At 30.9% G+C, this 12,471-nt stretch overlaps 1 protein-coding gene and 1 long non-coding RNA gene across 3 annotated transcripts in view; one reads left to right on the top strand and one right to left on the bottom strand.

Annotated features, from left to right (window-relative positions):
• Nucleotides 1–12,471, bottom strand: part of LOC102677019 (tyrosine-protein kinase Btk29A) — a 164,585-nt gene that overhangs the window by 102,997 nt on the left and 49,117 nt on the right. The window lies entirely within an intron of this gene.
• LOC116186231 lies at nt 3,227–4,065 on the top strand. Its single transcript, XR_004151187.1, has 3 exons — nt 3,227–3,289; nt 3,365–3,893; nt 4,017–4,065. It is a non-coding gene; the product is annotated as an uncharacterized LOC116186231 (long non-coding RNA).

Below are 12,471 nucleotides of genomic sequence, written 5' to 3'. Positions count from 1 at the left end.
TCGGCAAATTGGTTTGATAGATCGTGTTGGTGAATATCGAGTTTTTTTTTTTTTTTAGGACACCAGTGTCCTAAATTTATAATTGTGATCCATTATGACGTTTTCTTCTTTCTCGTTTCACAAATCGATTTCGCTGTCGCTTTGATTCTTTTGGGGAAATGGAACATTTGTCAAGATGTCTGCTTTCTTCTTCTGATGTAATTGTAAATTAAAAAGTGTTATTAATGTTATTATGAATAAATAAAGTAAGTAATTTATATATTTACATTTACATTTTTAAATCCTCGATATTTGAAATTAATTTCAGTGATGTTCCTGGATAAATATCATAGAATTGCAGCCATCGATTATCCAAGCACATAGTTATAGAAATTGGTAAAAATAAATCCAATTAAATGGACAGAAAGTTAACCGACCATTATTGTATATTTCGATGAAAAATATCGAACCTTTGAATTTTTACAAGAGGAAACGATATATCGAATTAAAAAATCAAAAAAAAAAAAAAAAGAACAATTTTTTTTCAAAACATAAAATCAAATGAAAAAATATCCCCGGGGAAAAAATATCAAAATCTTTCTTTTAAATTTTTCAAAAGGAGAAACAATATCGAGTTATTAAAAATTAAAAAAAAAAAAAAAGAAAAAAGAGACAACGATTCTTTTGAATTGCATCACAACAAATAAAAAAATACTTTGAAAACGAGACATCGAGACGTCTCCATTCCTCGTGGAATGAGGCGGCAGAGATAAAAAGAGAGCGCGGATTGTGCGAAAAGAAAAGTTTGAGAAAGAGTAGGCCGGGTGGTACTTAACATCCGACGACTTGAAAACGCGCGTTTATCTATCCAGCCTTTGGTGGCCGCGAGAGGTTCCTTTTATCGCTAGGCGCGACCGGAAGTGGTGACATCGAGGGGGCAAAGAAGACGGAAATGCATAGAGACGCCAGGGGTAAGACGGTGCACACGAGGTGGTTGGCCAACTAAAGAGCCTGGAGTATCAAGTTTTAACGAGGTGTGTTCGGAGACTTTACGACTGCAAGGTACTCGGCAGACATAAAGAGCCGTGTACGACGAAAGCGCGTTTTTCCATTCCACCGAGGAAAATTGGTAGAGAGGAAAAGGTTTGAAGAAGTGTGTCGGTCAATGGGTTACCGACCGAGTCACCGGTTAAATGGGCTAATGAGTAAGCAAATGACCGAGAAAGTAAGATGTTGATATTGAAGACGAGTCGCTTCAAGAATATGGTAATTAAGCACGAGTGGATAATTATGTATAGGTGAACCAGTGAAGGAGAATTTTTATGAATAATTGTTGTCGGAGGTTAATAAAATGGTTGAATTAGTGAACGACTTGAATTGATAAATTACAGAGTGATTAAGTGAATGAGTTGGTAACCTATCAATGATCTAATTATTAAGTGAGAAAACTAATAAGTTGTTGAGTTAATTCTTGAATGGATAAACTAACAAATGAATTGGTAAATGATTGATCTGATAAATAGAAATTGAATTGATAGTGAGTGAATATTGTTAACCTATTAAATACCTAAATCAATAATCTAGTTATTAAATTAACAAGTGAATAAATAAGTGAATTATTGATATAATAAAGCAATAGATTAATAAATGGACGATATAACAAATCACTTACATAACAGATTAAGTTTGCTAGTGAGTGAATAAATTAATGCATCAAGTAAAATCACATAAAATATATAATCAATATTCCGCTTCATAAATGAATAAGTAAAGAATTGGATCATAAATAAATAATCGTTCAATACATATTATTGAATCCAATATAACGAAGAAATGGAAATAAAATAAAAATGATTACAGCATCGTCACTCTCGTCGCGAAAATGAAGAGTGAAATTGTTGCGGTCGATCGAGAGCGAAACGATTCGTTTCGATTGGCATCGTTGTTGTGTAGTAACAAAATAATTGCGGGATTCTGTGAGTGCCGCGCCTCTTGTCCCAAGATTTGTATAAAAATCGTTCGTTCCAGTGACGAGCACTACTGTGATTCCAATAGAGAGACAGTGTTAAAAAAGAAAAAGAGACTGTGTGATGTTTAACCATCGATTGCCTTGCCTCTTTTTATTTTCTACTCGAATTCTATAGATACCAACGGCTTCTCTTGGGATTTTATTCGAATAATTCAGCACTCGTGGCCAATATCGAACTAATTAACGTAACGAGCGAGATAAATAATCCGCGCATTGCGTGTATTATAATTATCCATGTTAAATTTTTCCTGGATGCTTTCGTGAATGAGTTTTGCAAATTGGTAAAGATAAATAATAGGTTAGGAAAATATGATTTCAAAAAAACTAATAAGAATAAATAATGAAAATTCTCGATATTCTTGATCTTAATCGTATAATCTTTTTTCATAACCTCCAAAAGTTATAATATTGATGGACTCGGTTAACCTAGACACTCTAGTGAATTTTAATATTCAGATTTAATCTAATATTAGAAGACGAATAAGCAGATAATTTTATTAAATATTTTTCACTATTTAAACAATTTAACATAAAAAAGAAAGTAGAATCCAAAAGATTAATCAATAGAGAATTTTCTCCTATGAATTTGCTAAAATTTAACACTTTACTAAAAATCTGCATTACATCGCATAATTTTTTTTTTGTATCTGTACACTCTTCGAAAAATAATCTTTCAAACATTCTCGTGTATTTACGAGGCGATTAAAAATCATTCTATACGATCGTTTCGAGTGAAATTAATAGTAATAATTGCCAGATGGGACGAGATGGACACGGATGAATAAAAGATGAAATTAAAGCGGACGAACAGGCTGGTGGGCAAGTTTCGACTGGAAAATTTTACTCTTTTCTATCCCTCTCTATTTATTAACGCACGGTTCAACGATATCTTCGAGTGGCCATAAATCTTCAAGTAGTTGCCTGTTACCAAGATAATGAAGGAAATGAGAAGAATTTTCAGCGAACGAGAAACGATATATACCGCAGAACTTGTTTGCATTTTTCGTGGAAAGCCATGTAAAAAAAAAAAGAAAAAAGAAAAAAAGCGGCAGCAATCGAAATGCAATTATTGTTAGTATCGATGTGTATATATATATAGCTACAGTAATTGAACTTTATAAAATAAAAATAACGAATATAAAGATTGAATAATTCAGATAAAATAAAAAAATAAATTATCTTCAAATAATAATAAAAAATAAAAAATAACGAATAATATTTTGGTTTAAAAATATCAATATATAATAGTTATTTAAAGATTTTTTTTACGATTATTATAAGGTATATAAAAAATCTTTAATTATTTTAAACTTTCTCAATTTTTATTCTAAAATTTGTTGAAACTTTTTTTTTTAGAAAAACAAAAAAGGAAATAAAGAAAGAAGAGTGGAAAAGATGAAAATTACGTGGAATATTTTCCACACGAAGTCCACGTAAGTATCATAATATTCCATCGCATAACTCTTTTAATTCGAAGATAAAGGGTATCCTCGAGGACGTGAAATGCACGAGAACAAAAATTCACTGTGGAAAAATTGTTATTCCTGGATAATTCAACGGGAAATGAAGCGGACGCTTCTCGAACAAAATCTCGAGCGCGATTCCATACACTTTTATTTCTTCCCTCGGAAAAACGTGCAGGATTAAGCTTTTTCCTTCGAAAATGATTACTTGTGAAGGAAGCTGTTTTACATTTAAATCAAACCAGCCTGTCTCGAAATCAATTCGGAGCTGTGGTGTTTTACAATTTAAATATCCCGCCAGAAGAAATAAAGAAGGCTTATCAAGTATCACGTCTGCCACAGTTTAACTTATCCTTGCTCGATATCACATGAATTGAGCTTATCGCGATTATCTTTCCTTTGGAAAATTGATCATTTGTCGTGTAAGTGAATATAAGATATTTAAAACATTTTTTTTGCTTTTTCACTGAGAATTTTTAATTATTTTTAACTATTTTAATTATTTTTATTAAAGATAATGATTACTTTTTTTTATTTTGTTTCAGGTAAGAAAATTGAGAGATTTATTTTGAATAAAGATGTTGATTTTTAGTACAGTAATTATATTTTTTTGAAAAACTAGTTATTTATGTAAATTGAATATAAGAATATTTTTGAATTGCTGTAATTTTGAAAAAATTATGGTATGACAATCAATTAAAGCTTATTTTAAAAAAAAAAGCATGTAATTTCACACGTCTCTATTAAATTTTCTCTGATGATTCTTTTATATTAAAAAATGGAGTGGAGAATCGAAAATAGTTTCTTTTCTTAAAAATTTTATAAATTCATATGATTCTATGATTAATAATAGTACAATTTGCATTATACTGAGTTTTTAAAGCTAAGCTTCTACTTTATAATGAATTCTTAAAAGTTGAAAATAAGATTTTTTTTTCAATGCTATATCACATCTTGAATGAAAAGTGAACTTGAAGAATGAAAAAAAAATCGTATAATAATTTTTGAGAGCTCAATATAAAAAGAAGATTTCCTTTTAAAAAATCATTGTTAAAAAATGAAGTGCGTGGAAAATTTATTAGAGTCTCTAAAGTAGATTGAACTTGTGAAATTTTTAAGAAAAGACAATCTTCAATTTTCCATCTCATTTTTCAATATAAAACAAATATCTGGGAAAAATTTAACCAAGATATGTGAAAGCAGAGGTTTAATTTTTTAAAATGAGCTTTGATTAATTATTATAAGATATTTATTTCCAAAGTTATAGCAATTTAAAGATTGACAATTTTTGAATTGCTGTAACTTTTTAGAATGAAATATCTTACACTAATCATTCTTAATTTATTTCAAAGAGGAAAACTTCTGATTTTCAGGTATTTAATTGAATCTTTTCTCAGTCTTTTTTTATATTAAAAAACGAAGTGCAAAAACAAAGATAATTTTTTTTTAATAATTTTACACTTTCATCGATTCTACAAAAGTTAATTAATTTAATTTTTTTTCGCAATTAGTTTTATAATGATCTTTTAGAGTAAAGTTTCTACTTTATAATGAGCCCTTAAAAGTTGACCTACGACTTTTTTTCGTTGCTGTATCACGTCTTGAATGAAAAGTGAACTTGAAGAGTAAAAAAAAAATCGTATAATAACTTTTGAGAGCTCATTATAAAGAAGAAACTTCTCTTCAAAAGCTTATTGCAAAATAAAATTCGTAGAAAGTTTATTAAGTTTGTTAGAATCGACTGAAATTATAAAATTTAGAAAAAAAAATCTAACTTTCTTTTTTATTCTATTTTTTGATATAATAAATTTATAAGGAAAAATTTAATTCAGGCATATGAAAATAAATGTTTCAGGCTTTAAAATAAGCCCTGGTTGAATTTTTGTACAACATTTCTTTCAAAGTTATAGCAGTTCAAAGATAGGCAATTTTTTAGTTAAAATTCAATAAATAGATATGTGCATTTTATATATATTTTCTGTATTTTCATATATGATACAAATTACAATTATATATAAATTTCTAATACATTTTGTTTTTTCTACAGCAATTCCTGAAGAATAACAGGTTAAAAAATTGAATATAAAAAAGGTAAGTACAAAATAGGTAAGTATAATAAATTTCATAATTAGAATTAAGTAAAATGATAAAAAAAATGAATTTGTTACTGCAAATGTAACATTTTAAAGGAGTAATTATAAAAAAAAAGGTAAGTATAAAGAAGGTAAGTATATCAGGTAAGTAAATTTTTATAATAATAACGTGAAAAACGTAAAAATTAAAAAATATGCTTTAATGCAAATCCTGGCTGTTCGCTCTTTTGATATAATTCTAAGAACTTCGAAAATTCTAAGAATTTCAAAAGTTCTAAGAATAACGTCACTTCCAAGAAATGTCGAAATTCTAGGAAAAATTTTTCGAACGACCTCCTATCAACTCATGTTCTCCTAATACAAAGTGCAAAAATTGGCCAAAAATTTTGCTCGTCCAAGAATTTCGATAATTCTAAGAATTTGACGTCATTTCCAAGAAGTGCCGAAAAATTCCAAGAATTTGACGTCACTTCCAAGAAGTGCCGAAATTCTGGGAAAAATTCTTCGATCGACCTCCTATCAAGTTATGTTCTCCTAATACAAAGTCGAGTTTTCGACAAAAATTTTTTTTCTTCAACCTTTTCCAGGAATTTGACGTCATTTCCAAGAATTTCGAAATTTCTAAGAATTTGACGTCATTTCCAAGAATTGCTGAAATTTTTCGAATTTCGATTTTTAAAAATGATTTGCGCGAAATTTAAAATTTTTTTTTTACAATCTAATATACTTACCTTTCGTACTTACCTTTTTACATACTTACCTTTTACATACTTACCTCTTTAAGCGCCATACATCCGAAAAAACATTTTTTCAACATTTTACTTAAAACTAAGTATTAAAATTTGATATACTTACCTATTTTATACTTGCTTTTTAAAATTCAGCCCTTTATACTGTCATTTTCATAAAGAACTATTAAAATGTATAAAAAATATGTCGTATTTATTCTTTATGCCACTTTCTTTTTAATCTGATTATTAAAATCAGAATTCACGAAGATAATAAACGAGATAAGAGTCACTTCCTTTTAAGTTTCATCCAATTTTCCACTCTTTTCCCTGAAATATAATATAAATGATGATAAAAAATACATTCTTTAAAGATACAAAGAATAAAATTCCAATAAATTACAATAATATTTCTAATTTAAATTAACTTACCATCCACAATTGTTAACTAATCCCAATTACTCGAACCGAATAAATCCAATGCAATTTAACCATTTTCACAAAAATTCACAGTCACTGAAGAGCTAAAAAAAAAAAAAAACTCCAACTGTTCGAATCTTGCACAATTCAACGAATCTTGGAAAACATCCGGTAGAAGAAAGTTCGATCTGCGGAAACCCATCCAGCTGCATATTCGAGCAATCGATTTAGAAAGCGTATCCGGTGTTAAAAGTGGAAAAGTTTGGGGGTTAGACGCGGCCAAACGTCACCAGAAATATTCGGCCCGCTCCTCTTAGAGCCGAAAAATCGTAGGAGAGTTTTTGCTAAGCCAAGGAAACTTCCGGCGAACCGAGGCCAAATTCTCGCGAAAACTTTTCGTTTCAGATTAGGTATTTGCTTCGAATCCACATTTTTTGCTCAAAAACTGTCCCCTTCCCGCCATCTTGTTTCGATCTAGTTTCATAATGGAATCCCTGATGCTGATTGGACGAGAACGAGAAATTGGATTGGTGGATTCGTGGCGTTTGATATAGAGTAGAATCTTCATTGTGTGAATGTTTTATTACGCGAATAAAATGTATTTTATATCGTAATATGTAAATGTATGTAAGTGTGCTCATCTTCTTGAGAAATTTATTTGTTAAATTTCATCTCGTGGAAATATTCCATTATATTTGCATTTGTAGAAAGATTGATCTGAGAATTTAATTTGTTTAACATGAAACGTATGTATTTAGCATTAGTTAGTAATAAAATTTGTTAGTAAAAAAAAAAGTGAATTTAGTAGTATATTATTTGTAGCTACAGAAACAAGATTTTGATGATTTTAGACCTAAAAATAAATACATACCACAAGATTCAGATTGAAGAAATTTAATTTATAATTTAGCTTCTTTAAACAAAATTTTGGGACTCACTCAACAAGTTTATAATTTTTTGAATATCATCTATTTTTTGATTTTGTTTCATTTTATTTGAAATATTAAACGAAACTAACTCCATCTACTCTTTTACGTGGAAATTTTCTTAATTCATTCTACTTTCATTATCGCATAGAAACAAGAATAATTTAATTCTCTTCGAAATGAAACTAATTCTAATCTGAATCGCAACGATAATAATTCTAAAACAAATAGTTTTTAAAATTTAATACTAAAGTTACAATACCTTTTAATTTTTCTTCTTTTTTCCCCCCTAGTTAAAAGCGAATAGGAAGTATTATAATCGAAGCGATTTTACTTTAATTTCATATTGGAATCAAACTTGAAACCCGTTTCAGTATTCTATTTGCAACAGTCTGTTTATTACATCGCGTTTCGATGTTTGTTCGCGTATTTACATTAAACGAAATTCCCCCCTCCGTGGAATCGTAATCCCCGGGGTGAAATGCGATTTCAAAATCGATTTGGGGGAAAGGGGGAAAGGAGTGCTGGAGCGTAAGAATTAAAAATCAACTTGATGCCGATAATTCTTACGATATCTATCTACGAACAAACACAACATACCGATTTCTATCGGTAAGGTAGAAAAGTAGAAAAAGAGGAGGTGAAGAATCGATTAAATCTGAGATTAAAAAGAGAGAGGGAGGAATACTTTGATCGTCCATGGTTAAATTACAAATTACGAAAATAGGGAAAAATAGAGAAAGAAGAGAGGGGAAAAGGGATCGATTAAATTTAAAATTAAAAAGAAAAATTCGAATTGAGGAAGAGGTTGGAAAAAGATGCATCGTATCTTCTTCTGTTGCAAGTGCAAATTATAAAAAAAAAAAAAAAAAAAAAAAAAAAAAAAAAATAGGCAAAAATTGAATAAACCTGATTATAAAATAATCGAGTAAAAAAACGTGAAATTAAAAGGCAGAAGAAAAAATCAGGGATAAGGGGAGATGGGAGAAAAAAAACTCACACTTTGAATTTTCACAGTTCAAACTCGATTCTCTCGTTAAAATACAAATTACAAAAATAAAAGAAGAAAATGAAAATCGATTAAATCCGAAAGATTAAAAAAAGGGGGGAAATCGGAGATAGAAGAAAAATTCGAATCGAGGAAGAATTGTTATCCTGAAGGACGAAAAATACTTGAAAAATTTTCACTGGATACTTCTTCTGGATTAGATTGAAAAAAAAAAAAAAAAGAAAAAGTAGTGTCAAACTTGAAATTAGAAATAAAAAAAATAGAAAGAAAAAAAATGGAAGTTAAGAGAAAAATTTAAATTGAGCAAGAATCGTGGAAAAAAAAGGAAAGAGGAAAGAGAAAAGAGGGTGAATAGCTATTTTGAATGTCCACGGGGGGGGTATTTCGGTTCTTCGGTCAAATTACATCCATCCAAGCGGTGATATTCGAAAGGAGAAATGGTGCAACGTGACTGAAAGGGCGAACAACCGGGGTAAAAAACAAAGCCGCGCATTATACACAGGCGGTACACGACGAATATTCGTTACGAAGTAATGAAAGCCGTTGTTCGAATGCCGGCTGCCGGAAAATCGCTGCTCTGAAACGGGGAAAACGCCGTCCGACCGAGAAAACGCGGAAAACAGCCAACGTGACTTGTCGAATTCCGATGAATTTTACATCAACGATGCAACTTTTTTTTCCTTCCTCCCTCTCCTTTCTTTCTTTTTATTTCAACGAGGATCAAACGTGACTTCGTTATTACGCGTATCAAAAAACGTTGTAAGCGATACGTTCTTTTTTTTCTCCGTGGACTCATTAAACGTAACGACGGTGTTGTACGCGACATCGAAAAAGCGTTGTCGAATATATTATATTCGAAAATATTATTTTCCAAGAAAACGATAAAAGAAAATATCGAGAATTAAACACTGAATTTTAAGACTGTAAGAATTTTTCGAGATAAATGTTTATTCTGGTAGAAAACACTCCTGCGTTTGAGGTTAGAATAATCGAAGAAAGAAACGATATCTGTTCCACTGACAAGTGTATCCATTCTTCCATGTATTGGATGGTTCTCAATTGGCAAGTATTATTGTTACCAATTTTTCCCTCTCATTTCCTTCTTTTTTTAAATTCAGAAGGGAAAATCTAATTTTCTCGATACGGAACACTATTCTAACGACTATACTCCAACGTGCAATACAGTTGTGCCCGTGCATACGCTCCTTCCTCCATCTGCCGGCCGTGGTTTCTTAAACGACAGTCAAGAGGAATATATTCGTTGCTCTCGTTTCGCGATTACGAGTTCGTTAGTAGGAGAGGTCTACCCTCGAAAGTTACGTAACTTGGGGACTCGACTTTATGCAACATCAATTACGGAAATGAACTCGGTCGCCGCGGTACTCGAGCGCGAAATCGTGGAAAGGATTCGTCGATTCGTTGCGTCGAATGAGCATTAGGGGGCCTCCCATGGCTTGTTATCTTGTTTTATTTATTTATTTATTTATTTCCCTCTTTACATCCAATTTTTTCCCTGCTTTTTTTAACCTTAAATAACTCGTCGTTTACTCGTCGGAGAGTTTATTTCACTTTATTAATTTTTATCGACTGAGAATATCGTTTATCGGTTATTCTTATTTAATTATTCGTTATTTTATTCAACATATTAATTGTTTTATCTTATATCGTTATATTTATTATTTTATTCGTTATTTTGTTGCATATAACATTCGTCATCTATTCGGATTACAGATTTTTTTATCGATCGAGTATGATTTTTATAGGTTATGTTATTTCGTAACGAAGATTAAACGAAAAAAGATCCATTATTTTTTTCTTTTTCTTTTTTTTCACAATTTTTGACTCGTGCAGGATCTGATCACGCAAGATGAGAGCAGATTAGTTTAATTCATAATGAGATTTCTGAATGTAACGTAACAGGAGAGTCGTTAATTGCTACTCTTGTCGATGGAGATAATTAGCGCTGCACTTGAATTTAACGAATCCAATCGACGCGTCGATTTCACTTTCTTCTGAAACTTCTTGATTGTATAATATCTTTTTCGAAATTCGATAACCGATTATTTAAGGAGAATAAAATAATTAAAATTGATAAAATATTAATTTCTTAATAATTAAAAAGAACAAAATTGAAATACTTCTTGACTATTATTATCAATTAATTGTTATCCTTGTGATAATTAACTCTTGAATTTTATTGATTTCAGTTTACATTGGAATTTCTCAATAATCCTATGGTATCCTATCTTTGGATACGATACTTTTCTGCCAATCGTTGATTTTCTCTGCAACTTCTCGACAATACGATTTCTCCATTAAAATTGAGAAATGAAGAAAAATAAAAAATTCTTTGGAACTTCTTCTTTCTTTTTTTTCTTTGGCACGTTATCTTGGCCAAACTTACGTTGCATAACCGACACGATCGCCTGATATTACGAACGTAACGGGCCAACAAACCCTTTGGAAACGGAATACCAATTGAAGGACGAGTTCCAAAGTAAATTTTTCTTCGTGTCGTGTCGTGTCGCGTTCCAGTTGGAAATGGAAAAGTTTCCATCTTAAATGACGATCGAAACGGATGGATGGGGTGCAATGTGCAATCTGCACCCGTCGAAGATAATCATAGAGGATGGAAAGAGACGGGGGCGGCTTATGACCGCGTTGTGGCCAAAAAATGGTGCAATTACATTCCCCCGTCCAAAGAATCCTCGTTTAATGGTAATAAAAATTTGAAATTTTAGCAGCGGGATGTTTTTCGCTTTTCGTCCAAACTTCCCTTGGACCCGGATTCACCCGAATAAATGTGATATTGCGAAAAGTTTGGTACGATGATCTGGCTGGCTCTCGCAGATACGATTATTTTAAAAGTATTTACGATACTTGGGTCACTTTTGATTCTCCTTCATGCAAGAAATGATATAATTTAAAAGTAAGTACTTTTTTACTACGTCTTGTAAATAAATAATAAACAATAAAATAATTCTTTTAAATTGCTATTTCTTAGACTCTTCAAATTCGGGAAGAAAGTATAAGATATATTTAAAATTAGAAGAAAAAAGGGGAGGGAAAGGAAGAATATTATTTTCTGTATTTGAAACTAATAAAATTTGATTGATTATTACGAATAAAGTTGCTTTAATAATTGTTCAAAACATAATAATAATAATCCATTGCAAATAATTGCAATGCCAAATGGTCGAGATTATATGAAAAGCCACGATCGATAATAGCCACGAATAAATTAGTTATTTGAGCATTTTAATAAGTAATTACTTATAAGTAATTTTATTCGAAATTTTTAACCAATTACTTATTCAATTAATTAATGCCCAACTCTATTCGACACTCGTCTATGGAAGAAATTATTTAGAAAAACTCACCTCTGATCGATCATCGAAACTTAAATATACATTGCAAAATACTTCAAATCGAGCGTTCATTTTAATAGTAATTATATATATATAATATATAAATTATTCTAACAATGATTATGCGAATGCACTCAATCGGAAAAGATTAACCTAGGAGAGTCTCTATTAATCCATAGGTTGTGCACCGATACCGACTGCGACCACCGATGTAATTAAATAATCAGCCGAGCCGGATAACAGTTTCCGCGTAAACAGGTATCGCAACGCTACAATTAATCCAACATTTGGCGTTATCGTTTGCGGCTACCGTGCACACACGCCGCAAACACATGCAAATCCACACCTACACGATCGCCGCCACGCCAGAACGCTAATATTAAATCATCAGGGGGCGAATTATGCACCACCGAACAGGTTTATCATTCGTTAATAACATTTCCATCCGAAATCGTC

This window comes from Apis dorsata, unplaced genomic scaffold (assembly GCF_000469605.1).
Source record: "Apis dorsata unplaced genomic scaffold, Apis dorsata 1.3 scaffold_517, whole genome shotgun sequence".
Lineage (NCBI taxonomy): Eukaryota > Metazoa > Arthropoda > Insecta > Hymenoptera > Apidae > Apis > Apis dorsata.
This window is presented reverse-complemented; position numbering and strand designations above follow the sequence as displayed.